The 27,704-nt window shown below is 39.7% G+C and overlaps 1 long non-coding RNA gene across 1 annotated transcript; it reads right to left on the reverse strand.

Moving 5' to 3' along the window:
- Window positions 1-1,374: 1,374 nt before the first annotated feature.
- On the reverse strand, window positions 1,375-26,990 carry LOC140623978 (uncharacterized). Its single transcript, XR_012023547.1, has 6 exons — window positions 26,932-26,990; window positions 26,081-26,098; window positions 24,249-24,378; window positions 20,562-20,781; window positions 6,341-6,415; window positions 1,375-1,663 (listed from the first exon to the last, which is right to left on the reverse strand). It is a non-coding gene; the product is annotated as an uncharacterized lncRNA (long non-coding RNA).
- Window positions 26,991-27,704: the final 714 nt, after the last annotated feature.

The raw sequence follows: 27,704 nt of genomic DNA on the forward strand, positions 1-27,704 counted from the left end.
TCCAACCCAGGTTCCAACTCTCCTCGGCCATATCACTGGGTCCCAGTCGTCTTCCTGCCTTTCTCATTGTTTTTGCTTAGGATGGGTGAGAGAAAGAAATAAGCCTTAACTGAGTCCTGACTTGAGCCGAAAGACTAGAAAGCTGGGTTACTAATATTTTATGCAAACTTTAAAAAAAAAATTTTCTATAATTTTTCACTGTGTATTTCTCAGACGCTTTTATACCAAGAGGAAGAAAAGGAAATGAACCACAGATAGCAAAGTGGTCTACCCTCAGCCACACAGTAATTATGGGGAAGATCTAGGGTTTCCTGTTCTTGGCCTGGCCTGCTGAGGCATTTTGTCTTGGTAAGTTACTTAACCCTATCTGGGTTTTGTTTTGTTTTTGTAATCTTTAGCCTTTAAAAAAAAAAAAAAAAAAAAAAAGACCATCTCTTTCTAGCTGACTGAATGAGGGTGAGGATCAAATACAGAAAATGTGATAATTCATGTGAAAAATTTCTACTCAGATCTCTTTTCTCCAACTTTCCAGGCCCCTTACCCTGCCAGCTCACTTTGGACCTAGTCCTGTGCTTACTTTCTCTATTCCAAACATTAAAGTTGCTTGTCTGAGATCCCTTAGCATTTTTTTCTCATTGTAAATGTCAAAAGAAACCAGTAATATGAAAAGAAATACAGCTCTTGGCTAATGGGAGAAGGTAAATAGATCTCAGTGCTCTTTTAGTTCACATCATGGGGTTTCTGGTTTTTGTTTTGTTGGTTTGGTTTTTTTTTTTTTATAATTTATTTTTTTTAATTTTTATTTATTTATGATAGTCACACAGAGAGAGAGAGAGAGAGAGGCAGAGACATAGGCAGAGGGAGAAGCAGGCTCCACGCACCGGGAGCCCGACGTGGGATTCGATCTCGGGGCTCCAGGATCGCGCCCTGGGCCAAAGGCAGGCGCTAAACCGCTGCGCCACCCAGGGATCCTGTGGTTGTGTTTTTGTTTATTGGAGTTCAATGTGCCAACATATAGCATATCACCCAGTGCTCATCCTGTCAAGTGCCCCCCCTCAGTGCCCGTCACCCAGTCACCCCAACCCCCCCCCCACCTCCCTTTCCACTACCCCTTGTTCGTTTCCCAGAGTTAGGAGTCTCTCATGTTCTGTCACCCTCACTGATATTTCCCACCCATTTTCTCTCCTTTCCCCTTTATTCCCTTTCACTATTTTTTATATTCCCCAAATGAATGAGACCATATAATGTTTGTCCTTCTCCGATTGATTTATTTCACTCAGCATAATACCCTCCAGTTCCATCCACGTCAAAGCAAATGGTGGGTATTTGTCATTTCTTTTTTTAAAAGATTTTATTTTATTTATTCATCAGAGGCACAGAGAGAGAGAGACAGAGAGAGACAGAGACAGAGAGACAGAGAGGCAGAGACACAGGCGGAGGGAGAAGCTGGCTCCATGCAGGGAGCCGGGGGCGGGACTTGATCCCAGCTCTCCAGGATCAGCCCGGGCCGAAGGCGGCGCTAAACTGCTGGGCCGCCGGGTTGCCTGTATTTATTGTTTCTAATGGCTGAGTAATATTCCATTGTATACATAGGCCACAGCTTCTTTATCCATTCATCTTTCATGGGGTTTCTTCTACATTTTTCTGGTCCAGGAGGGATTATCTAATGATAGGAATATCACAGAAGGTAGGACAGGATGGCAAAAAAAAAAAAAAAAAAAAAAAAAAAAAGATGAAAAAAATATCTGAGAACAGCAAATTTTGGAGAGTTTTCTAAGACAACACTGATACCCATCCCTGATTCCAACTCCTAGTTAACATCCTGAAGTGATAGAAAGTTTAAGAGTTAGAAACCCAACAGACAGATCCTAGTAGTCAAGGATATCAGGTGAGTTTTCTTCTACTTCTAACAAGTTTATATATTAGCATGAGATTTTCTAAAACTATGCCCATTTCCAGGGACAGTATAGCCAAAGTCAAAGAACAAGAATAGAACATTCCAAAATTAGAAATATGTATCTGAAATTTTCACTTGAAAAACTAAGCTGCAACCAGGTTGGAATATTAGTGCATAATACTGATGTCAGCAAGTATTACTTAGAGTAACTGAGATGTGGATCTATGCAAATGACTATAATCACCTTTGTACAGTGGGCTGGCTATTCTTCCTGTACCTTATAAATACATTCTATAAGAGGAAGCATTGCCAGGATACAAGAGAAAACTGGAGGAGGGGAAAATTGAGGAATATTTTCCACATCCCTTCCTACCCAGTTCCTTCTTCCTCCCTGCCAGGCTTTAGTTTGACAATAACTGCATTACTCTATGTAAAGCCACAACTAGTGTTGAGTGGTCCTGGCATCATGTCTATAGCACTCACCAGCTTCTAGTAAAACCATTTTCTCCACTTGCCCCTCAGGCATCAGGGTTGTAACAGCTTCCCATTGATGCTAGTCTCTGGGTAGTCACCATTCATTGTTGGTTTTCTCAACTACGTTGTATAGTTTGCTAGAGCTGCTGTCATGAAATACCACAGCGTGAATGGCTTAAACAACAGAAATTTATTTTCTCATAGTTCTGGAAGTTGTCCAAGATCAAGATCCAGCAGATTTTGCTTTCTGGCAAGGGCTCTCCCCTTGAGCTGCAGAGAGCCATTGTCTTGCTGTGTACTCACATGACCTCTTCTTTGTGCTGGAGCAAAGGCAGGAGAGATGAAAGAGCTCTCTGGCCCTTCTCATAAGGACACTAATCCTATAGGATCAGGGACTCACCCTTATGATCTCATTTAATCTTTTTTTTTTTAATTTATTTTTTATTGGTGTTCAATTTACTAACATACAGAATAACCCCCAGTGCCCGTCACCCATTCACTCCCACCCCCCGCCCTCCTCCCCTTCTACCACCCCTAGTTCGTTTCCCAGAGTTAGCAGTCTTTACGTTCTGTCTCCCTTTCTGATATTTCCCACACATTTCTTCTCCCTTCCCTTATATTCCCTTTCACTATTATTTATATTCCCCAAATGAATGAGAACATATAATGTTTGTCCTTCTCCGACTGACTTACTTCACTCAGCATAATACCCTCCAGTCATTTAATCTTAATTGCCTCCTTATAGGCTCTATCCCCAAATATGGTCCCATTGGAGGTTAGAGCCTCAGCATGTGGACTTTGCAGGGAGAGGAGCAGGGTTGGGACACAAATACTGTACACAACACATGTACATCTTCTATAAAGAGTCTCTGTTAAACCGTCTGTAATGAACCCCTTGGTTATATTATCTTCTTCCTGACAGGACATTGATATATGTATGAATGATAAAATGGTGAATGGAGTCAACCTCTAGATTATACAGGTTTTAAAAAGGAAAAAGAAAGAAGCTTTTATCTGAAATTTTCGTATAATTAAAATACCTTCTTATTTCTTTTCTATGCAGACAACACAAGAATCAACTCCTTTCAAAACAGTTGCTTCATCTTACCTAGCTTTTTTATATAGGCTCTTAAAAATATTTCAATTATAATGTCAAATTTTTAACTATCCTCCAAAAGATTATTTATACCTCTTGAGGCTATTTTGAAAGACCATTTGGGTATAATTCCAAAAGAGACCATTACATGAAAACTTTTTATCTAAAATATATATATGAGAGCAACTAGCTTTCTTGTTTCCAAAACACATCAAAAAGAACATGGGTGGCTCAGTGGGTTGGGCATCTGCCTTTGCCTCAGATCATGAGCCCAGAGTCCCAGGATCAAGCTCAGCAAGGAGTATGCTTCTCCTTTTTCCCCCCACCAACTTTCATGCTCTCTCTCTCTCTCTTTCTCTGTATCTCTCTCTCTCTCTCTCTCTCAAATAAATAAATAAAATCTTTAAAAAAAAAGATGATCATAAATTCATCTTTTGGCTAGGATATTGGCTAAAGAAACCAAATGAGGGGGGCCTGGGTGGTTCAATTGGTTAAACATTCAGCTTGATTTCAGCTCAGATCAGGATCTTGGCATTGTGAGATAGCCCTGAGTCCAGCTCCACCATTGGTCATGGGGCCTGCTTAGGACTGATTCTTTCTCCCTCTCCCTCTGCCCATCCCCCATCTCCCACTCCCATGTGGGCTCTCTCTCAAAAAAAGGAAGGAAGGAAGGAAGGAAGGAAGGAAGGAAGGAAGGAAGGAAGGAAGGAAAAAAAATGAAAACCCTAGACTTTAACGAGCAAAAAAAGCACTGCCATAGAAGACTAAAGATCATTAGACAATAGATTCAATATCAAAGAGAAGCTGCTATAATCTGACTCTTTAGTAATATGCTGTTATTGTTATAAATCTCTTTGCAGTTTAAAAAATGTTTTAATATATGTGGAAGCTTTCTAATTGCTTCCCAGGTGCAATTCTCTTTAGCCTTGGAAATATAACTCAAAATCTGTTTTTTAGATGAGGATATAGCCACTAATCCTAAACTATAGAGTTTATATTATATGATCTAATATGATCTAATTATAAGCTAAGTTATAAATTGTGTGAGGGCAAAGACCATGCCTTTCTTTCCTGCTAAATCTTCACAGGACTTACACACAGTAAATACACAATAAACATCTTGCTAATTAAATGAACAAAGATTCCTTGATAAAAATATCCTCTTTTTAATTTTTTTAAATATTATTGTTTAGGTAACTTTTCCCAAAAGGAAGAAGCACAACATTGTGGATAAATTTGTGGGCTCTGGAACCACTCAGCCTGGGTCCATTCCCTCTCTGATACCAGCTGTGGATTAGAAAAGCTCATTTCTTTTTATAATATGTATAATAGAGAAAATATTAATACCTACCTTAGAGAGCTTTTATGAGAACTAAGTGAGTTGGCTTTAAAAGCTTAAAATACGGCAGCCTGGGTGGTTCAGTGGTTTAGCGCTGCCTTCAGGCTAGGGCATGATCCTGGGGACCCGGGATCGAGTCTCACATCAGGCTCCCTGCATGAAGCCTGCTTCTCCCTCTGCCTATGTCTCTGCCTCTCTCTCTCTCTGAATAAATAAATAAAATCTTTAAAAAATAAAATAAAAGCTTAAAATAATTACTGGCATTAACAAGTGATCAACAAATATTAACTAGTAGTAAATATCTATATAATCAATCCTCATTATTTGTAGATTCCATATTTACAAATTTGCCTGCTCACTAAAATTCATTTGCAATCTCAAAATCAATACTGACAGCCTTACACAGACACAGACAAGTAGAGTGGAGGAAATTTTGACTTGCTTGACACACATGTTCCCTGCTGAGTCAAACAAAGTGAAACTCTGCTTTCATGTTTTGGCTTTCATACCACATTTTGTCTCTCAAAAGTGTCCTTTTCTCAGTCTACTTAGATTTTCACATATTTTTGTGCTTTTTGTTGGTGATTTTACTGTTTAAAATGGCCTCAAAGCATGAGGATGAAATGCTGTCTAGAGTTCCTAAGTGCAAGCAGGCTGTTATGTACCTTACAGAGAAAATACATGTTTTAGGTAAGCGTTATTCAGGCATGAATTACAGTGAGGTTGGCCATGAGTTCAATGTTAATGAATCAACTACATAGCAAATAAATCACCTTTAAACAGAAACACAAATAAATAAAACAAAGTTATGTATTGATTGGTTGGTGAAGATGTGATCAGAGGTCACAGGAACCTAACTGTATGTTTCCCCTAGGTTCAATAATTCCTTTTTTGTGGTGACTTTATAGAACATGACTACCACGAATAATGGAACTGATTCTCTGTGTGTGCATAAAACAATAAAACATTTTTTTCCTACGATCCATTTATGGCTGCCTTAGATTTATGCATTTTGTTCTATGAGTTTTCAGGAGGAAGTTGAGGTGATCTTTTCCATGGGGAGAAAATTTTCTAGATGATCTGAATATATACAAAAGGCTAATAAAACAGAGGGTGAAAATGCAAAAGCCAAAATGAAATTTTAGCGAAAATAAAGATAAACAGGTGATTGATCTAGAGCAGTAGCTGGTAGACTGAAGGGAGAACCAATGTTCTTTTTAACTTCTATCAGGAAGTTGTTTTAAACAACTGTGTTGTTTTAAACTTCTGTCAAGTTACTCAACCAAAATGAAGACATTTTTTTAAATGTTATTTATCTATATATTTATATTTATTTGAGAGAAAGTGCACAAGTAGGGGGGAAAGTCAGAGGGAGAAGGAAAAGCAGACTCCCCACCGGGCATGGAGCCTGACTCAAGGCTCAATCCCAGGACCCCAAGATCATGACCTGAGCCAAATGCATATGCTTAACCTACTGAGCCACTCAGGTGCCCAAGACATCTTTTGAAGTATATTAATTATACATTGTCTTTACCTAGCAATATAGTCAACAGTAGAAAAGTCCCAGAATTGACAGTGCGGACCGGAGGCAGAAAAGTGGTGGTGATCTCTGGAAAAAAGAAGGTAGAGCAAGACTATGAACTCAATCTTATGGTTATAGTTATAAGTTAAATAAACTCTTAATAAATTAGATAGCTTATTCCTCAAAATAAAAAGAATAAATAAGTGTTGCACACTAGCATTAGCTTTATAATCAGCAGACCTAGGTTTGAACTTGGGAGTCCCAGATAAGCCACAAAGCTTTCATTTCCCTAACAGTAAAATCAGGACCTAATATCTACCTCAAAATACTGTTTATGTGTTTAAATGATATAGTCAGTGTATAAAAAGTAATGCACTGCTAGGCCTGCAGTAAGTTCTCAGCAAGTGTCAGCCATCATATATACTACCTGGCTTTATCTTTCTCTTCAGTGCTCTTAGCTAATGTGTATCCCAAGATATGAATATTTCAGGACATATTTTAATACACTTTGAAAAGAATGTAAGTATTTTATGAGTTCCATTTCAACTATAAGAATCATTTGAATGTTCAATCCCTGCACCTCTTAATACTGTAGGAATGTGGTAAGGAAAACAAAAATAACTTATTTTAGAAGTTTCTATTTATAGGTATTTGCAAACCAGCTCAGGATGCCTTCTTCTAGAAAACTTTGGCTGAAGACAGCATAATTTTGTCACTGAGGCCAAGGGTGATATTTATCTATTTATTTATAAATGTACCCTTCTTAATAAGAAGTGTCAAGTCATGACATCCCCATCCCCTATTTCACCCATCCCCCACTCCCACCCCCACCCTCACCCCCATAACTATCAGTTTGTTCTCTATAGTTAAGAGTCTCTTTCCTGGTTTGTCTGGCTCTCTCTCTCTCTCTCTTTTTTTTTGTTTTTTTTTTGTTTTTTTTTTATCTTTCTCATTTGTTTTATTTCTCAAATTCCTCATTTTAGTAAAAGCATATGATATTTGTCTTTCTCTGACTGACTTATTTCACTTGGCAATATACTGTCTAGCTCCATCCATGTTGTTACAAATGACAAGGTTTCATTTTTTTATTTTTTTATTCAATATTCCATTGTGTGTGTGTGCGTGCGTGTGTGTGTGTGTACCACATCTTTATCCTTTCATCAGTCAATGGACACTTGGGCTGCTTCCATAATTTGGCTATTGTAGATAATACTGCTATAAACATAAAGGTGCATGTATCTCTTTATATTAGTGTTTTTGTGTTTTGAGGTAAAGACCAACTAGTACGATTGCTGGGTCATAGGGTAGTTCTATTTTTAACTTTTTGAGGAAACTCCATACTGTTTTCTACAGTGGCCAAGGGTGATATTTAGAGATTAGAAATCTAAAACAGAATGGAAAGGAATTCATTTGTTGATTCATCCATTCAGTTATCACTTGTTGAGTGTTTCCAGTGGGCCAGACCCTGTCCTACACTCTGGGGTCTTTTGCCTACATCATGCCACTAATTTATGGGAGTTAGCTATGAACAACACAAGAATGAGCCCTCCCCTCATGGTCTTGGGAGCAGGGGAAGAAAAGCAAAAACAATCACACAAACAACTGTACAATGTAAACATGACATACCTTAAGAAGTGTTGTTCACACCAAGACACATGTGATCCAATCTAAGCATTATCGCCAAGAAAGCGGTTTGGGAACTATCAGGTAATTCCAGTGTCATAATGGGGAGGAAATACCAATGCTTAGCAACACTTCCACAAATTCCCTCTCCTCTCTTACTTGCCTCTCTCCTATGAGCCACAGAACATCTCATCCCCTAGCCTGAAGCCACATCGGGTTCCCTCATTTCTCCTTATTTTCCATTTCCCATTTCTCCAGTTTCTGTCCCACTTCCATGTTCCCCCACAGTATCCCAACATCCTCTTTGAAGGTGGGAAACTGAAATAAAAATACTAGCACACTCTTTAGCAGTTGACAGGGAAAAGGTCAGGATCCTCCTATTATATTAATTTTTCTTTCTGTACAGAAGGAAAGGAAGAAGGCTTAATGGAAGTGGTAGATAAAAAGAACTCATCAAGTCTGGTAATGTGCAGAAAGGTCCCTGGGAAAATAGCACTTAAATTGAGAAGAAGGAGGTGCCTGGGGGGCTCAGTCTATTAAGCATCTGTCTTCTGCTTAGGTCATTATCCTGGGGTCCTAGGATCCAGCCCCACATCGGGCTCTCTGCTCAGCGGGGAGTCTGCTTCTCCCTCTGCCACTCCCCCGCCCTGCTCATGGTTGCTGTCTCTCACTCTCTCTCTCTCTCTCTCAAATAAATAAATAAATCTTTTTTTAAAAACTTGAGAAGAAAGGGTTAGCCAAGAGAAGTAAGAAAATCAGATAATAGTGGATGAGAAAGAAAGGAACATGGTGTTGAAGAAACAAGAAGAAAGCCAATATGGTTAGGGCAGAGCAAGGGGAGACATTTGGGGAAAGAGGCAGGATAGGCAGGGAAGGACCAGATGCATGCAGGGTTTTTATCCTCAAAGCAACAGAGAGCCACTCAAGAATATTTGTTTCATATTTATAAAGTAAATATTCTTTTTGTTTTCAGAGAAGATTTTACTAGTAGTATTTTTGGTAAAACAGTTGAACCTTGAACAACATGGGAACTAGGGACACCGATCCCTTGCATGTTAGAAAAACCATATGACTTTTGACTCCCCCAAAACTTAACTACTGATAGCCCACCGTTGACCAAGAGCCTTATTGATAGCATAGTCATTAACACGTATGCCGTACATTGTATGCATTAGACATTATTTCTTGCAAGAAAGTAAGCTAGAGAAAAGAAAAAAAATTTTTAATAAGGAAAATATGGGGCGCCTGGGTGGCTCAGTCAGCTAAGTGTCTGCCTTGGACTCAGGTCATGATCCTGGGGTCCTGGGATTGAGCCCAGCGTTGGATTCCCTGCTCAGTGGGGAGTCTGCTTCTCCCTCTTCCTCTGCTTCTCCCCCTGCTTGTGTTCCCTCTCTCTCTCTCTCTCTCTGAAATAAATACATAAAATCTTTTTAAAACTTAAGGAAAATACATTTACAATATTGCTCTGTATTTATCAGAAAAAAATCCACATATAAGTGGACCTGTGCAGTTTAAACCCATGTTATTCATGTGTATTAAACCTATTTTTTTAAAGCCAAGATCTATAATCTTTTACTCTAAACCTCTCGTCCATGGTCATAACATTCATCAAAGATTTTTATTTTGGAATGAGAACGATCTGTATCCATTCGTTTCTTTCTTTAGGGAAAAAAAATCACATAGGAAAAGTGAATATATCCTACACCTACACACACATTTATCCCAGTGGAAACTGCTCTAGGCTGCATCCTGAAACAAATACTCCAACTAAAGCTGTTACAGGGAATATAGCGTAATTATAGCTCAAAATGTAGCTCTCCTTGACTGTATCATGAAACCTAAAATAGACTTGTGAAGTTAGTTTTTAAGAAACATCCAAATACACAAATTTTTATCTTCCTCTGTGCTTGTAACAAAGATTCTTTCTCTCTGTGTTCACAGTGAACCGTTGTGTTCAGCAGGAAAGAAACCAGCCTCTCATACCATTCTTTTCCTAAACACCTGGTTGTTCCGTTTTAACAAGGTGACTGGTTTCCACCATAACTCAGCTATTTTTCCACTTGGCTGGGTCCCCTTGGACCTCAAAGTAAAAATCTATGTAACATTAGCTTTCCTACTAACACTATGTGGGTTTTTTTGCCTACATCATGCCACTAATTTATGGGTAAGTCTGTGAACAATGCAAATGGGGATTCCTTCCTCTGCACTTCTTTCTCTGCACATTTCTGAGATGTACCAAGAGGCAACATTATGCAGACCTTTTTGGTTCTGTGTTCTATCTCAACCTGTATATCACTGATTTCTCAGTACAGGTAGAACTCTTACATCTGTACTGGCTCCTTTCCTAGTTCATTGTATATGTGAAGTAACCATAAAGTGAAAGGTTTTCCAAGTTCCCTTATTTATAGGATCGGAATAATGGTTGCCTTTTACCTTTCAGACCAAAGTCCTGTCAAATATAGCTAACTAGAAGGAGGTCATTCCACATTTGCAGCCACCCTTCCAAAGCCTACAGACATGCAGGGGAAGAATGATCTCCATGTTGAACCACTGGGTCTTATATTTTATGTGCAGCAGTAAAAAGTTTACTTTGCCATACTGAAATTATTCCCAGTTTGAGGGCCAATGGGTCATAAACACCAGGTAATAATTACTGGCTTTAACCATTCTTAATTAAATGGAGAACTTAGAAGTTAAACACAAAGTCTTCCTCCCTATCTAGCCATAGCAGGAATAGTGTTATATACTTAGAGGTTTCAAAGAAAGTATTGTCCTTAGACCCAGGTAAAAGGTCCCTTGTCTTGAGCCCCTTGCTGTCGAGGGCCCCACATTGGCCCTCTTCCAGCCCTACTCTTCTCTATGTTGCAAGAGAAGGGGATGTACCCACTCAGAGCCTGAGCTTTCTCTTCTGGACCACTTTTGGAACTCTAGGACCACAGAGTTCCTTGTCCACATTATCCTCTCAACCTGCTTCCTGAGTTTCTAAGCCTCAGGATGACCAACGGGCAGCTGTCAGAAAGGGTGTGTGGATGGAGCCTGGATATGTGAGTTGGAGTGTCCACGCGTGCACATGAAGCCCCTTGCTGTGTGGGGCGGAGCCAGTGACAGAAGGAAAAGGAGATTGGCTCCCTTCACACCTCCATGCTCTGCTAGAAAAGCCCAGGTTAAGAGAAAGAACATCTCCTACTTAACAGTTGGTTAACTTGATCTATCCCTTATAGATATTTATATAGATGATCTGTGGATTTTTTTTCTGTATTCTTGCCCCAAACCTCACAAATCTGAGGCATGGGTCTTTAAAAGAATGTCCTGAGTTCAGAGAAATTGATGACTAACAATACATTGGGAAATTATATTCCTTTCTAAACATAAATCACTGGGACTGTAACACAAAAGATGAAAGTGGAAGAAGGGAGAGTAAAGTGCCACCGTTCAGATCCAACAGTAGCTTCAATCTCCTAAGTTGTGCTCTTCATTCACAAAGCATGGGGAGCCAGATAGGACATTCTTCTCTCTGCCACAAGAATTCCATCTGTAGAACAGTGGCTCCCAGGCTGCCAGCTGCTCTTCACTCTCCTGTTGTAAGAATGCAGCTGAGGTTGAAAACTTGTCACCAAGTTGAAGCCAATATCCACCTGTCCCTCTTGTCAGTCTCTTTCTGCAAAGTCTTCCTGGGATTTAAAAACTAAAGCCATAAAAGTGGGATTTGCCTTGACTCTCTAGAACAGCTATACACTATGCTTGCATGCATCATATGTCCCAGGATGATGGGGTCTTTTTAAAATTGTGATATTTAAATAAAATAAAATAACAGCTGTGAAAGACTGTGAACAGCCATTACACATATTCTTAGGAATTTTTTTTTATTCAAATCATTGGGTGTGGATTTTATTTTTCAAGTAACCCCCCCAAAAGAAAATTATAAAAGGTGAGAGATGTTCGCAGTTATAATTTATACAAACATCGTATCAGTAATTCAAGTCTATTTCCTCATAAATAAAAAGTGAATATGTACAATTACATACATACAATTGCAATTTCATGAGTGTAGGCTCTTTCTTTCTTTCTTTCTTTCTTTCTTTCTTTCTTTCTTTTCTTTTCTTTTTTTAAAAGATTTTATTTATTCATGAGAGACACAGAGAGAGAGAGAGGCAGAGACATAGGCAGAGAGAGAAGCAGGCTCCATGCAGGGGAGCCTGATGTGGAACTTGATCCTGGGACATGATCCCAGGATCATGCCTTGGGCTAAAGGCAAGCACTCAACCACTGAGCCATCCAGGTGTCCCTTTTTCTTTCTATAGTAGGAAAGAAAGTGCTTTTGTAGAATGTGCATATTAACATACTATTATTTTAACATCTAATATATTTTTAAAAGATACAAAGCCTTAGTGGATTTTGGTTCATTTTTTCTAATATTTTAATTTTTTTGACAGAGAAAGCATGAGTGGAGGAGGGGCAGAGGAAGAAGGAGAAGCAGGCTCCTCCCTGAGCAGGGAGCCAACCGCATATGGGCTTGATCCCAGGACCCTGAGATCATAACCTGAGCCAAAGGCAGATGCTTAACCAACTGAACCACCCAGGTGTCCCTGGTTCAATTTTTAAATTACATTTTAAAATAAATCTATCTTTTCATCAGTTCACTAATAGGAGAAAATGATTATGAGATGTATAAAAAAAATTACACTATCTCTTTGGAAGTACTATAGAAAGATATTTTAGATAATCTCAAACCTTGTGCCTAAAATCAAAGAGTGGGCTTACCTAAATTCATAAGGCATCAAAAAATGACAAATCAGCTTGGAAAATCAAATTGGCTCCAGCTGTGAACCAACATGCATGCCATTGAACATGGCAATCTGAAGTTTCACCTGGGTCACTTCTGAGGTACAGTGAGGAAGTCATTCACACATTTTGGAATGTTTTCTTTCTTCCATGACTACCCTTTTTGCAAACAGATGCTGCTTCTGCTGCTGCTGCTGCTGCTGTGTGTGTTTGTGTTACTTTTTATTTTTATTTTTTTGAGAGAAAGCATGCGGGTAGGGACAGGTGGCAGAAGGAGAGGGAGAGAGAAAATCTTAAGCAGACTCTAGGCTGGGCGCCACATGGGACTGTATCTCATGACCTAAGATCATGACCCGAGAAAATCAGCACTTAACCTTCTGAGCCACCCAGGTGCTCCTGTGTGTGTTTTAAATAGCTTTGCAAATGGTTAATCGTCCAAACCCTTTTAATGAAGAAATCAGAAAATAAGAGACCTACTATACTTCCTAGTACTATATGTCTTACTTAGGAACTGGCAAAAGCAGGGAGGGGAAATGGTCATCAGGTTAGGTATTGTGTATGCTAACTTTGCTGATTCTGATCATACATAAATGGATTCCTGAAAGGACATCCTTTTTATATCTCTTAACAATGCTCAAGGGGAAAAAAAAAAAAAAAAAAAAAAACAATGCTCAAGGGGCACCTGGGTGGCTCAGTGGCTGAACATCTGCCTTGAGATCAGGTCGTGATCCTAGGGTCCTAAGATTGAGTCCCGCATCAGGATCCCCTCAAGGAGCCTGCTTCTCCCTCTGCCTATGTCTCTGCCTCTCTCTGTTTGTCTCTCATGAATAAATAAATAAAATCTTAAAAAAAAAAAAACAATGCTCAAGCCACGCATGCTGAGGATATATAATAAGGATTCTATACCATTGGAACAATTAAAATACCAGAGAACAATAAGAGCCAATAGGTGGACTAAAGCAAGATATATCACACCTACTAACACAAAACTAATATGACACAGAGTTGTGGGGTCAGATACTTAGCAGGGCACAGTTCCTATGCTCTTCTTGAGAGTGAAATCTTTAAAGGTGGTGCCCAATAGCAGATTTTGATTGAGTTCAAGAGAATGACTGAATAATGAGATTTATCCAATTTGGACATACATTAAGCTTTAGAGGCCCTTCTAATTCTAATTTTTAAGAAAGAAAATATATATTTCTATATCTGAAAGGTTAAAAGTAGGTAGGTATGCCTTAGAGAAAACATACTGTAGACTTACAGAGCTTCTTGAACATGTGCTTTTTGTTCTGCTGACACTGAGATCAGAAAGCAATAAAGGAAAGCAATTACGTTTATTGACTCCATGTAGCTTAGCAATTCCTGAAACAGCTTATCAATGAGAAATTGGTGAGGAAAGTCACTTTTCAGTTCTCAACATTTCAATCATGGAAACTGACGCAAATGTCACAGGCTGTGATTTTTCTAACTCCCTAATTTGTTTTGCCTCATGCATACCACTGTTTCCTTTGGAGAGGAAGTAGCGACTGGAAGCCAGCTGCTGAATGTTAATCCTTCTCCATGACTGCCTCACTTCCCACTCCTCCTCATCTCTCACCTCACCACCACCCTCACCTGTCATGCCATGAAGTTCTAGCATGCCAAGGAGCCAGGAAGAGCTTTGTAGTGAAGCATAGGTCTAACAAAACCTAAACCTGTTCTATCCCTCCTTAAATCAGAACACGTAACTCCACCTGGCAAGAAATCACATCTGCTTTTAAATTATACACTGTGCCCAGCTACAATGGGCGCACTCAGTACCACACATCCATGTTAAACAGTAATAACTTAAACATTTGCCCATCATAACCTCCGTGTATGTTCAAATAATACGAGCCACTAAAATTTCACTGCACATGTATTTTTCTACTACTTCTACTGCACAGAAAGCTCATTCACATGTAAGTCTCAGTAGCACTGGAACATGTTTATTTATAAGATTATTTTCCAGTTTGTGTGGAGAGCCAATTTCCACACTTTCAATAATTTTAATAAATAAATAGACGGTATCCTTTCTATCAGAGTGCTTATAAGAAGTCCATTATTATATATAGCAAGACTTTTTTTTTAATATTGACCATGCCACTTATGTGTATATATGTGAATTGATACAGATATAGATATAGATATGGATGCCAAAACTGCTAATCATCAAATGCTTACTATATGCCAGGCAGTGGGCTAATCACTTATGTCATTGGTTAACAATATTTGTCGAACACCTCTGATGCATCAGGAGCTTGGGTTGGGTGGCAGGTAGTAGGTAAGAGCTAAAAAGACAAACACGGCCTTAGTCCTCAAGAAGCTTATAGTCTTGGCGCACCTGGGTGGCTCAGTCGGTTAAGCATCTGCCTTGGCTCAGGTCATGGTCTGGGATGGAGCCCCAAGTCAGGCTCTCTGCTCAACGGAGAGCCTGCTTCTTCCTCTACCACTGTCTGCCGCTCCCTCTGCTTATGTGCGGGCTCTCTCTCTCTCTCTCTCTCTCTCCCTCTCTCTCTCTCTCTCTGTCAAATAAATAAATAAAATGGGTGGAAAAAGCAGCTTATAGTCTAGTAGATAAGACAAACATTTAAGAAAAACAATATAGTAAGGCATCTAACCAGAGGGCCCACCTCCGTGATAAAGCAGTGTTTAATTCAGCAGGTGAAAAGTGAAGGCAGAATGGTCTGTGAGAATGAGAAATGAGTTTACAAAAGTAAAGAACACAAGCAGAAGGAGAATGTATAGTGGTGATGCTGGAGAATGGGCAGTGATCAGGTATAAATGGGGTTTTTAAAGCAAATTAAGGAATTTGGACTTTACCCTGAAGTCCAAACACCTAGGGGATTTAAGCATGCGAGTGTCACCATCAGATTTGTATGGAGCAAGGATTAGAGAGAGACAGACCAGTTTCAAGCCATTGCAGGAAGCCAGGCTGCAGGGAAGATGACCTGGACCAAGGTTCAGAAGTGGAAAGCAGCAAAGGCCATGCATTCAAGAAATTGATTTGGAGTCAGTAGGACTTGAGGATAGAGCCACCTGGGGGAGAGGGGAGAGAAGAGGTGATGTGTAGGAGAGAGGAATCATGGTCTCAACAATTGTCTGATGGGTACGTTTGTAGTAGAGAGTCATACCAGATTCTTCCACTCAGAACACAGCCAATATTTTCTTTAATGTTGTATCTCAGTTTTCTGAGTTCTGGATTTGGATGATAGATGTTCCCAGGGGAACTACCATGAGGCAGACCCAAAGCACTTTCAATAAACAGGCAATAACAATCTTTATTTCACACATGGAAAAAACATATTTTACAAAAAAGAATTATTTGTGCTTCTTTCCTTGGCTTCATCTGAACCTTTTGTGAGGGTGTGAATAGAAATTAAGACCTAACTCCCAAATGAGATTGTTTTCCTAACATTATATTTCATCAATGAAATTGTCTTGTTTTCCTATCAGGCACTCTGGGTTCTAATGTTGGTTTGAATTATTACCAGGAACCATAGAAATATGTGACTTTGAGAGTCCAACAAGCAGACTCTTAAAAAATATTTAGTCGTTCAGTGATCATGCTCATAGTATCATAAAATTAAAGTTGATGAGAAGCCAACAGAGCCTATTTCAAAAGCTGGCTAAAATCTATTCCAATAACTTCCTTTCAGCTTCTAAAATTTGAAAATTAGCCCTACAAGACCCGTAAGGGATTGGTGTGAAGAATTAGAAGAGACCCCAAAAAACACACTTATTAATAGGATAAAGTACCATTTCATCTGAGTGTGGGTAGAATTCCTATAGATCAAATGTGGAAGTAGAGAAAATAAAATGAAACTGTGACAGCTGGCACATCAACAACTCCATCTTCTCTAAAAATATACAAAATATACATTGCTAAGGTGGTTTGATGATATCTGTTGTCAATTCTAGTAATGGCATCATGAGAATCAATTTATTTGTGAGAACTCCCTAGTGTAGAGTTCTAATCCCTCCCTTACATGACAGGGAGAAGATTAAAGTGGAGTGGGGACATCTGGTGAATGTATTTTCTTATTCTACAAACAATCCCCCCAAATAGTGTAATGCTGATTCTTCAGTTACTTACTGAATGAAAGTAGGAAAGAATTAAGATTTAGGATGTCATTCAAAGGACACACACACAGGAAAAACAAGTCAAGTCAAGTAATTGAAGTGTCATTCTAAGTGAGCAATATATTTTAAAAGATTGTATAAGAAACTGATTAAAGGCAAAGACGAATGTCATTCATAGATGACCATGTAGAAGAATATAAAATTAGTAGGTGGAAATATCTAGCAGAAATGTACACAGATACAGATGGCTATGTGCTCTGATTGCCCTTGAAACTCTGCAGAATTAAACTTGCTCTTGTTTTACTTTTTAACAAAAAAGTTTAACTTTTTGTTCTTATGTTAGTATTTTACAAATGTGAAAATGCATTAGTAATTCTTGGAACCATCTCACAAAGATGGTGCTTTGTGGTATTATGTGTATAGGAAAGAACAGGTGTCAGATAAGCAGTGTCAAAAGAGATCACCATCCTAATCAACAGGGATGACAGATCAACAAATCTGCCTCCCTCAGGGAAACCACAAAACTTTCTTTTCCCTGGAAAAATAATGTAGAGATCTTCTTTCTCAGGACAAGTCATTTAAGTCACAACCCACCATAAACCAAGTTCCAAATATTAACATTGATGAGTGAATTCACCAAGGGCTCAAAATAACTTTAGTGCTAGAGGAAAGGTCCTCACATCATTTACTTTAAGAGGAAGATGAGAAGGGTGGGGAGAGGGAAAGAGGAAGAGGAGAATAAGGGAGGGGAGATAGAAGGAGAAGTTAAGGAAGGAAGGGAGGAAGAAAGGAAGAGAAGAAAAAAAAAGAAGGAAGGCAGGAAGAAATTTTACATTTAGGAAATCAAAATGGGGCAGCCCGGGTGGCTCAGCAGTTTAGCCCTGCCTTCAGCCCAGGTTGTGATCCTGGAGGCCTGGGATTGAGTCCCACGTTGGGCTCCCTGCATAGAGCCTGCTTCTCCTTCTGCCTACGTCTCTGCTTCTGTGTGTGTGTGTGTGTGTGTGTGTGTGTGTGTGTGTGTGTGTCTCATGAATAAATAAATAAAATATTTTTTAAAAAAAAGGAAATAGAAATGATCCCTTCCCTCAACTTTAGGCTGCCTGTGGAATGTAGGTGGATGTGAATGAATAAATTGCTTCTCTTTCCCACACTAATGAAGGAGTTCTGGTCCCACATCAGTCACTACCTTGCACTGCCCTGGGCATCAGAAAAAGCCACCAGGTAAAGGACAGGTGAATCACAGAATCTGCAAATTGCAAAGACAAGTCTAAAATTCCATCTGAATGCAATGAAATGCCGGGACACCTGCACCCCGATGTTTATAGCAGCAATGTCCACAATAGCCAAACTGTGGAAGGAGCCTCAGTGTCCATCGAAAGATGAATGGATAAAGAAGCTGTGGTCTATATATACAAAGAAATATTACTCAGCCATTAGAAACGACAAATACCCACCATTTGCTTTCACGTGGATGGAACTGGAGAGTATTATGCTGAGTAAAATAAGTCAATCGGAGAATGACAAACATTATATGGTCTCATTCATTTGGGGAATATAAAAAATAGTGAAAGGGAATAAAGGGGAAAGGAGAAAAAAATGAGAAATATCAGAAAGGGAGACAGAACATGAAAGACTCCTAACTCTGGGAAAGGAACTAGAGGTGGTGGAAGGGGAGGTGGGTGGGGGATGGGGGTGACTGGGTGACGGGCACTGAGGGGGGCACTTGATGGGATGAGCACTGGGTGTTATTCTATCTGTTGGAAAATTGAACACCAATAAAAAATAAATTTATAAATAAAAAATAAAATAAAATAAAATTCCATCTGAAGAACTGTATGCCCAAGGTGGTCATCCAATGTCTGCATAAATTTATGTGATAGAGAAGTAGTCACTTTACTACCAATTTTGTACAACTCTGATTGTTAGAAAGGTCTTTCTTGACATTAGGCTAAAATCTGGTTCTCTGTGTTGTCTCTATTGCAAGTTCTAGTTCCTCTTCTGCAGCAATATAAAAAAAAATTGTTCTTCTACCTCATCCCTTCACACACTGGAAAAATTGTCATGCTCCTATAAGTGTTCTCTTAAGGAAAATGCCAATTCCTTCAGCCTTCTATCATAAGACATGGTTTCTAAAATCCAGTCACATTGTTCTAGATACCCATCACCTCTAGTGAGCGGCTAAGAATATGTGTTCAGGAATCAATTTTCTGAGTTTGAATCCTTATTCTGCCATTTCTTAGCTGTATGAGTGGCAAAATTCATTCAACCTTTCTGTGTCCCATTTTCTTCACTGACAAAGCAGAGTACTACCTTATGATATTGCTGTGTATATGTGGTATAATAGTGTATATAAGCCCATGGTTAATTGCTCAAGAGTTTTAACTCTTACCATTACTCCAGAGCAAAGTGAAACTACACCTTCCTTCCTTTGGAAATTATGATTCTACTAATATAGCCAAAAGTTTGTGTTTCTTAATAGCCAATTATTTACCTTTCACTCAACAACTATGTGTCATGTTTCTACTGTGAACATTTGGAGGAAAGGGTGATTTAGAGGGAAGGGTAGATTTCTTTGAGAAGATGACATTTGAGCAGAGACTTGAAGCAAGGGAGTTAACTTTGAGTAGACATATCAGGAAAAAGAGTGTTCCAGCAGACTCTGTGGTGCACAGATTTTAGGGTGGGACCTACATGGCATGTTCTAGAACAAAAGGAGGTCATTGTGGCTAGAACACAGTGAGTGAGGGAGGCAGTAAGAGAGGATATCCTAGAGGTAATAGGGGCAGATTGGTTAGACTCCTTGGGTGGCAGGAGAGTGTTTTATTTGAGGGAAATCTAGAGCCCCCACAAGGTTGGGAACAGAGTCAATGTTTTGCTGTATTTTGAATAGATCATTCTGGATTCTGATTTGAGAAAAGACTTAGATTCTCTCCCCTCAGGCTGAGGAGAAACCATGTTAGATTATTGCCATATGGAAGAGAAAGGGGATGACAGCTTAGACCAGGGTGGCAGCAATGGAGGAGATAAAAAGTGAGTAGACTGTGGGTCTACTTTAAAGGTGCAGTCAAGTGGATTTTCTGATGAGTTGTGAGGTGTGAGAAAAGGAGAGGAGTCAATACTGCCAAGTTCTCAGCCTGAACACTCAGAAGGGTGTTGCAGCTACCAATAAGCTGAAGAAGGCTACAAGTGAGGCAAGCTTAAAGACAAAAAACAAGAATTTACCTTGGAGTATGAGGAGCTTTAGCTGTTAACTAAAGCTAAGATTGGAAGTGTAGAGCAGAATTTGAGTGTGGATATCTCGAGCTGGGGAGAAAGTCTTGGCAGCAGACATATATTTGGGCATGAGCAGGATGAGAAGAGGCAGGAATGAGTGTGGGCTGAGTGAAGAGTGAATCCAATGACTGAGTCCTGGGGCACTTGAATATTCAGAGGTTGAGGGAGGAAAGATAAAACCACAAAAGAGCTGAGAGGGAACAATCTGTGCAATAGAGAAGGTAAGGCAATGTGCTGTTCTGAAAGCCAGAGGAACAGAATGCCTTAAGTGGGAGACAGCAACCAAATGTACCAAATGCTGCCAATAGGCAAGTAGACTGAGGACTGGGAATCAGATGTAACCACCTGGAGATCAGTGATGATCCAGGCAACAGAGGTTCAGAGGATGTGCTGGGAACAAAAGTCTCACTTCCTCTGCTTCCAGCCATGATGACGTACTAGAGACTGGACTTACCCTCCCACCTTAAGTGCAAGAATAGGTGGGATCCGGTGCACAAATAGAGGCACATGCCAGGGATAATTTTGTTGCCAGCAGGAGTAGGTTGGTGGAGATGCTGAAAGGTGGGTAGACACGGTGGTGAGAGGTCTATGGAGGCTCTCTTCTGACTGCTTCAGTTTTCCCACATCAGTAGAAGGCAGGAGCATCAGCCAAGAAGGAGGACAAGGGGGAGATTCTGAGAGTTGGAGGAGAGAGGAGAATGTGTTACATAGTCCTTCAGCAGGGTGACACAGAGAAAAACCCAAGTGTACTCAGCAGCGTTTATTTAGTTCTATGACTGGCAGCACTAAGGGCCTATTTGGTCATGAATTTGAAGTGAAGACTTCCAGTGCAGTTGTATTTTTTTTCCAGCCACCTTCCACTGCACAAGTGAAAGTTTAGGGTAGTAAGGGTTGGATTTCACCTGGATTGTGGATTTGCTGAGTGAGTTAGATAAAGGGAGAGAGGGTCAAGCCAGCCATGTGTCATCACAGTTGACATGTAGTCCTTTCCAGTTTTTCTCCCATAAACTGCTATTAACCCAGATCCTCCCTCCATTATATTTGTGTGATTGACTCTTTTTAATCTAAGGCCATTCTGTTCATTCTGTTATTTCATCACTCATCTCAACAGCTATCCTTCCAACTTTGGATCAGTGACTGTCTCTCTTCCTCTAGCCACTACCGGAAATAGTGAACAGGACAAAGTCAAGGGTAGAGTCTACTGGTTCCTCTAAAGACTTCTAGTCAGGTTAACATTAATGTTTGTCAACATGGTAGGTAAATATATTTAACCAGCTTTAAATTCAGACATTCTACCACCATCAAGTTCAATTTCTTGGGACGCCTGGGTGGCTCAGTGGTTGAGCATCTGCCTTCGGCTCAGGGCATGTGATCCCGGGAGTCCCACTTCAGGCTCCTGCATGGAGCCTGCTACTTCCTCTGCCTGTGTCTGTCCCTCTCACTGTGTGTCTCTCATGAATAAATAAATAAAATCTTTTTTAAAAAGTTCAATTTCTTCATCTTTTTTGCAATGACATCAAGAGAGTTTATTAAAAGCCTTGCTAAAAGCAAGACACTATATGTACAGCATTTTCCTATCTTTTCAATCTAATTCAAAAAAATTTAAGTCATGAAGTTAGTTTGACATGACTTGTTAACAAATCTATATTGTTATTGGCAATTAATATTTGAAGGTTTTTTCTTTTTTTTTAAAAGATTTTATTTTTAAGCAATCTATACCCAGTGTGTGGCTTGAACAATACCGAGATCAAGAGTTGTATGCTCTGCCAACTGATCTAACCAGACACCTGTGTTTTGGGGATTTTTTTCTAAGTTCTTTAAATCGAGATAGCATTTTTCTGGACAGGCCAACTATATTCATTTAAAGTGGGAGACAGAGGAATTTTGATGGCTGGTGGCCAAAATACCTTCACTTAGCCAACCAAACACCTCTTACCTCTGTGCTGGCCTTAATTTTGATCAAGACTAATTTAAGTTACTCAAATGTCAGGGTCTAGGTATAAGGATGTGGAGGCACACACTGCTAGTTGTTTACCCAATTCTCGCCAATTCTATCCTGGGTAGCAATGTAGGAAGGAAGGAAGGAAGGAAGGAAGGAAGGAAGGAAGGAAGGAAGGAAGGAAGGAAGGAAAACAAAGTAAGAAATAAAGGCTTAATTTCCTACCCTTTTTGCTGCCAAGCATCCGTGTTACTATTCAAGACAGTGAAACAAAACAGGTTTTATTTATTTTTAAAGATTTTATTTATTTATTCATGTGAGAGAGAGAGAGAGAGAGAGAGGCAGAGACATAGGCAGAGGGAGCAGGGACCCCAATGTGGGACTTGATTCTGGGACTCTGGGATCACGCCCTGAGCTGAAGGCAGATGCTCAACCACTGAGTCACCCAGGCATCCCACAAAACAGATTTTAAATTCCTGATATTTACTTGTGAAAACATATTTCTCTTTATCATTTCCTTCCTCTGCCATGGAAATGATGTGATGATAGTGGAAGCCATGAGATGGCAAATCTGGGACTGAAAGCTACCTGTCCAGGATGGTGAAGAGGAAAGCTAGAGGCACCTATACCATGATGGGGAGCCACTGTTCCAGCTCTGAACTGCCTGCCTCCAGACTTCTTGTTATGTGAAGACTACAAACCCCCTTTGGGCTAAGTTACTAATGCAGAGTTCCTTTTCCATGCAGCACAACTTATACATATACATGGATAGAAGTTGGAAAGCTGCCAGTCACCAGCCCTGAACTGGCTGCTCTTTCCATCTACCCCCTCTCCCAAATGTTACATGGTCCATTTCTCATGGTGTATTTTTTTTTTTTTGCCTGAACATTTCTTTATTTTTCTTTAACTAAATCCTTGCTTTTTTTATCTGTTCACCATATCTGTTCTCTAAGCCAAATCTTTTAACTACCAGTAATTTTTCCCCTCATAACTTTAGTTTACTCAAAACCCACCATGGCTTTTGTAGAATATCTTTATATTATAACTTTGAACTCTCAGTTTCCATGCTAAATTTTCCATTCTTTATTATTCTAACTTATGGAGAGAAGGAGTATAGTTGTTTCATTTTGTTTAAGCTCCAAGCCAACCTATTGATTAGCCACTCCTGGGCTGGTGTCTACCTCCAACCCAGGCAATTGTGCTTTAGGGGATAGATGGGTTAGATATATGGTAGGAAAATTGGCCCTCCAAGGCCCTTTTTGGTGGGGACTATGGCAGGAGGAGCATGGCAAGCATCAGGATAAACTTCAGGTCTGGTAAGTTGTAGCAACAGAAATCATAGCCACCCATGCAGACCAAAGCCAATTAAAATCTCATTTTAAATTATTCACATTTTAGGGATCCCTGGGTGGCGCAGGGGTTTGGCGCCTGCCTTTGGCCCAGGGCGCGATCCTGGAGACCCGGGATCGAATCCCACGTCGGGCTCCCGGGGCATGGAGCCTGCTTCTCCCTCTGCCTGTGTCTCTGCCTCTCTCTCTTTAAAAAAAATAAAGAAAAAATAAATAAATAAATTATTCACATTTTAGTAAATATAACATAATAAACTATGGCTGGGAAATTCCCAGTCTTGAGCCCTAATCCCAGTTTTTCTATTAACATACTATATGAAAGTTTGAAGATCTCTTTGTGCCCTAGTTTCTTCATCTGTAAAAATAGGGAACTCATATCTATTACCTTTTGAGGTTGCAGAGAGGAACAATAAAATTGATTTGCAAAGTGTTTTATTGCCATAAAGTGCTATGTTGAAAATGGCCTGTATTTAAATAGCCTGATTTGTTGCAGTAGGTAATAAAAAGAGCTATTTTAAGAATATATTTGAAATAAATACATGTTTAATTTGCTTTCTTTCTGTTGTTACTTTTGTGAAAGTCATTAAAATCAAGAAAGAATGGTATGAGATGCAAATTAAAGTCTTCAATCACACTAAATTTTTCTTTACCCAATAGATAAAATAATTGTCTATATCCTTAGTTTGCTCTCTTAGAATTCATTTAGCAAACATGTCATTCCAGCTCTGTCCTGAGCTTTCTGCTTAAATGTGTAGGATCAGAATTTATAGGTGGAGCCAATACTGCCTTTCCAGAGTCAACTATGCTCATCTCCTCCCTGCTCGATTTCCAGTGATGTCATGTTGGTACGTACCCTGAAATTTGCCATGGTGGGAGTACTTACACCACAGAAATTAGCAAATCCATAAATGAGACCTTGCCTTTTCATTTTCCAGAAAGCTGGCTGTTAAAAATTTACCAGCCCATCATAGAATTGGATGTACCTAGAACAGAAATACACACTCAGATACAAACACACATCATAGTCACCAAAAAGACAATAGCAAAAATAGGCCTAATAAGCATCAGACAGATTAATTTTTAAAAGGATATATTGTCTCTTTTTCTAAAAACTTTTCCAAGGGAATCTGTAGGAACACTTTAAATATTTGCTGCTGTTGGATCCAGACATTTTCTTAGCCGAAAGCAGTAATTCTCAGACACTAGTGTGCCATCAGATTCATCCAAAGGGGGGCACCTGGGTGGCTTAGTTAAGTGTCTGCCTTTGGCTCAGGTCATGATCCCAGGGTCCTGGGATCAAGCCCTGCTTCCTCTCCCTCACATTGGGTTCCCTGCTCAGTAGGGAGCCTGCTTCTCCCTTTCTCTGCCCCTCCCCTAACCCTGCTGGTTCTCTCCTCTCTCTCTCTCTCTCTCTCTCTTTCTCTCTCAAATAAATGAAATATTTTTTAAAAATCACCCAGAGGGCTTATTAAAATAAATTAAGGCGCTCTAACTCCCGAGCTTCTAATTCAGTAGGTTTGGGATGGACCTTATAATTTACATTTTTAGCAAGTCCCTAGATGTCACTGATGCTATTTGTTTAAGGACAGGTGGAATAGAGCAAAATAAAACCAAGAATAAACAGAAAGATTAGAGGATGGCACTGACAAATGTGAATTGGACTAGTGCAGATTTAGTGACACAAACAGAATTTTGATGAGTCTAATAAGCTTGAAAACTATATAGTAGACCAGTTTAGGATGCTGGCAACTCTGGATTTCTTTGTTTCTCGGTTTCCTCATGGTAACTGAGGTTACTAATGTTTGCTCTTAACAGATCTAAAATGTTGTAAGTTTGGAGTCAAGGTTTTTTCCCTCATCTGAAAAATCACTTTGCTTCCCCGGGCCTCAGGTTCCTTATTTGTCAAAAGTGACAATGTAATTCTATATTCACATTTCTCTGTTAGCTTTAAAATGAGACTAATTCATCAAACATTTCCTTAATTAATGAAGGTGTGTTGTAAGATGATAATAACATACGAGAAATAGGAAACCAGGATCTTAGCCCCCAAAGATATCCACAAACAGGACTTCCAACAACACCAGCTTCCAGAGACCAATGGAATTTGGGAAGTGGGTGATCCTTCAGAATCCAGCGCAACTTTTGCCACCAGGTTACCCTGGTGGGTAGCTCATCTCATCAGCAGCTATGTGGCGTGCTGGTTCCAGAGTCCTAATGTTACCATGACTGTCATTCTTCCTCTCTGCCTCTATGTCTCACTTCATTTCTCTTTCCACTGCCAAATGGACATAACTCTCTTCTGCAGCTTCTGCATTTCTGTGTGATATATTCATTGTGTACCTCCCAGCTTTTGCCACCATATCCTGCTTGCCATTTCTGTAAGTGTTGCCTTCAAAGTCTAATAAAGAATGAATTTACATATACCTTGTTCATTTTGAGTTATGCCTGAAATGCCTAGCATAGCAGTTGGCACATTGCAGATTCTCAGCAAGTATTTTTTTTGAATGAATGAACACCTCATTTAGGCCAACTCAAAGAGTGGCCCACTCCAGATATATCCATATTTATAAGCAAGAAGGCAAGGCTACATGGCATAAAACTTGATCAATTATGCATAAAAAATTTGAAGATCTTTGCTCAGCAAGAGTTTTCAGACCATGAATATTCATCTATGGATATATTCACCTGTGGAACTCCCTTATCCTGTTTGGGTCCAGCAGCAGGGGAAAGAAAAATTGGATTGGTTAAGTAATATTGGGGAATGCAGAAGCATTAATACAGAACTGGATGGCTCAGTCTGTTGAGCATCTGCCTTTGGCTCAGGTCATGATCCCAGGATCCTAGGATCAAGGCCCATATGGGCTCCCTGCTCGGTGAAGAGTCTGCTTCTCCCTATCCTCTGCCACTCCCCAACTCATGCTCGCTCACTCTCTCTCTCTCTCTCTCTCTCTCTCTCAAATAAAATCTTAAAAAAAAAAAAAAAGGAAGTGTTAATACAATTACTCTTACCAACTGTCTAGGATTACCTAAAAGCTTCCATCAATTAGTCACTGTGTAGAACTCTGTGAATCAAGCCAGAAGGCTATCCCACTGGAGAAATAAAGGACCGGGGGTATTTTTGCACCTACTCCCACTAGTTACTGATGGAACAAAGGGGTGGGAAGGGAGCATTAATTCTCTTGTATATTCTGCCTGCCCACACTGCCACAGAAAATTTTTCAGGCTGTCAGAATTCAGCCATAGCGGTTACTATAATAGTAAGGTGGAAAGGTAACACACTAGGCACAGACAGTGGCTGTTACAGACTCTCTTCCACCTTATAGTCATGCTGAGAATCTCCCTGCCCTAAGAATATCAGAATTCCATCAGTAAGCATAACTCTATTTTGTTCCTTAATTTTCTGACCCTCAATACCTGAACCCAGCAATAGGTCTAGCACTTACAATCCGCCTCCTCCAGAAATTTTAGTAACAATAAGGCTACCAACCAACTGTACCCCACTACAAAATCCACAAATAAAAAATAAAAATCATTACAGCAATTGCCATCCACTAGTGCAACTTCCTACTTATTTGCTCTCCATCCAGACCTCCTCACCCCCTCTACACATACACCCCCACTGTGAGGTCATTGAGAGAAAGGCCTCTTTGTTACTCATTCTTAAATCCCCAACATCTAGATTAGCATTGAGTGGTAGTTGGAACCAAATATTTCTTGAATGAGTTAACTAAATTGACAAGCCTAGCTTGGATCCATGGAATCACAAAGTTTAGCCTCAGAATCCCACACATGCTGTTCCAGCCATTTAGTTCCTAAGCGGAATATGTTCACTGCTTTGCCAAATTCAAGCAACAATTCTGATACTTAAGAACATTGCTACTTCTCAGAAAACTGTCGTCGTGTTGCATATTTTATTAGGGACTATGGAACTATGGTTTACCACTTTTAGGATAAAAGAGAAAATGTACAAAGTAAATACTAATACTTTTATTTCCTGAACACCCAATGGTATGTGTTACTAGTGACCTTGAAAGAGGAGTAACACATCTATTACTAAGGTACTCTGTAGGGAATAGAGCTGGGTTTTGTCTCATCTGTTATATTTACAGGCATCTGCTTGTGTTTTCTCTGATTCTCTCATCAAATTGTATAACTCTCCCCCAAAAGCTTACTATTTATTATTTATTTATTTGAGAGAGAGCATGAGTGGGGGGATGAGAGGGAGAAGCTGAGAAGGGAGTCCGATGTGGGGCTCCATCCCATCCTTGAATCATGACCTGATGACCTGAGCTGAAGGCAGATGCTTAAC

This window comes from Canis lupus, chromosome 33 (genome assembly GCF_048164855.1).
Source record: "Canis lupus baileyi chromosome 33, mCanLup2.hap1, whole genome shotgun sequence".
NCBI lineage: Eukaryota > Metazoa > Chordata > Mammalia > Carnivora > Canidae > Canis > Canis lupus.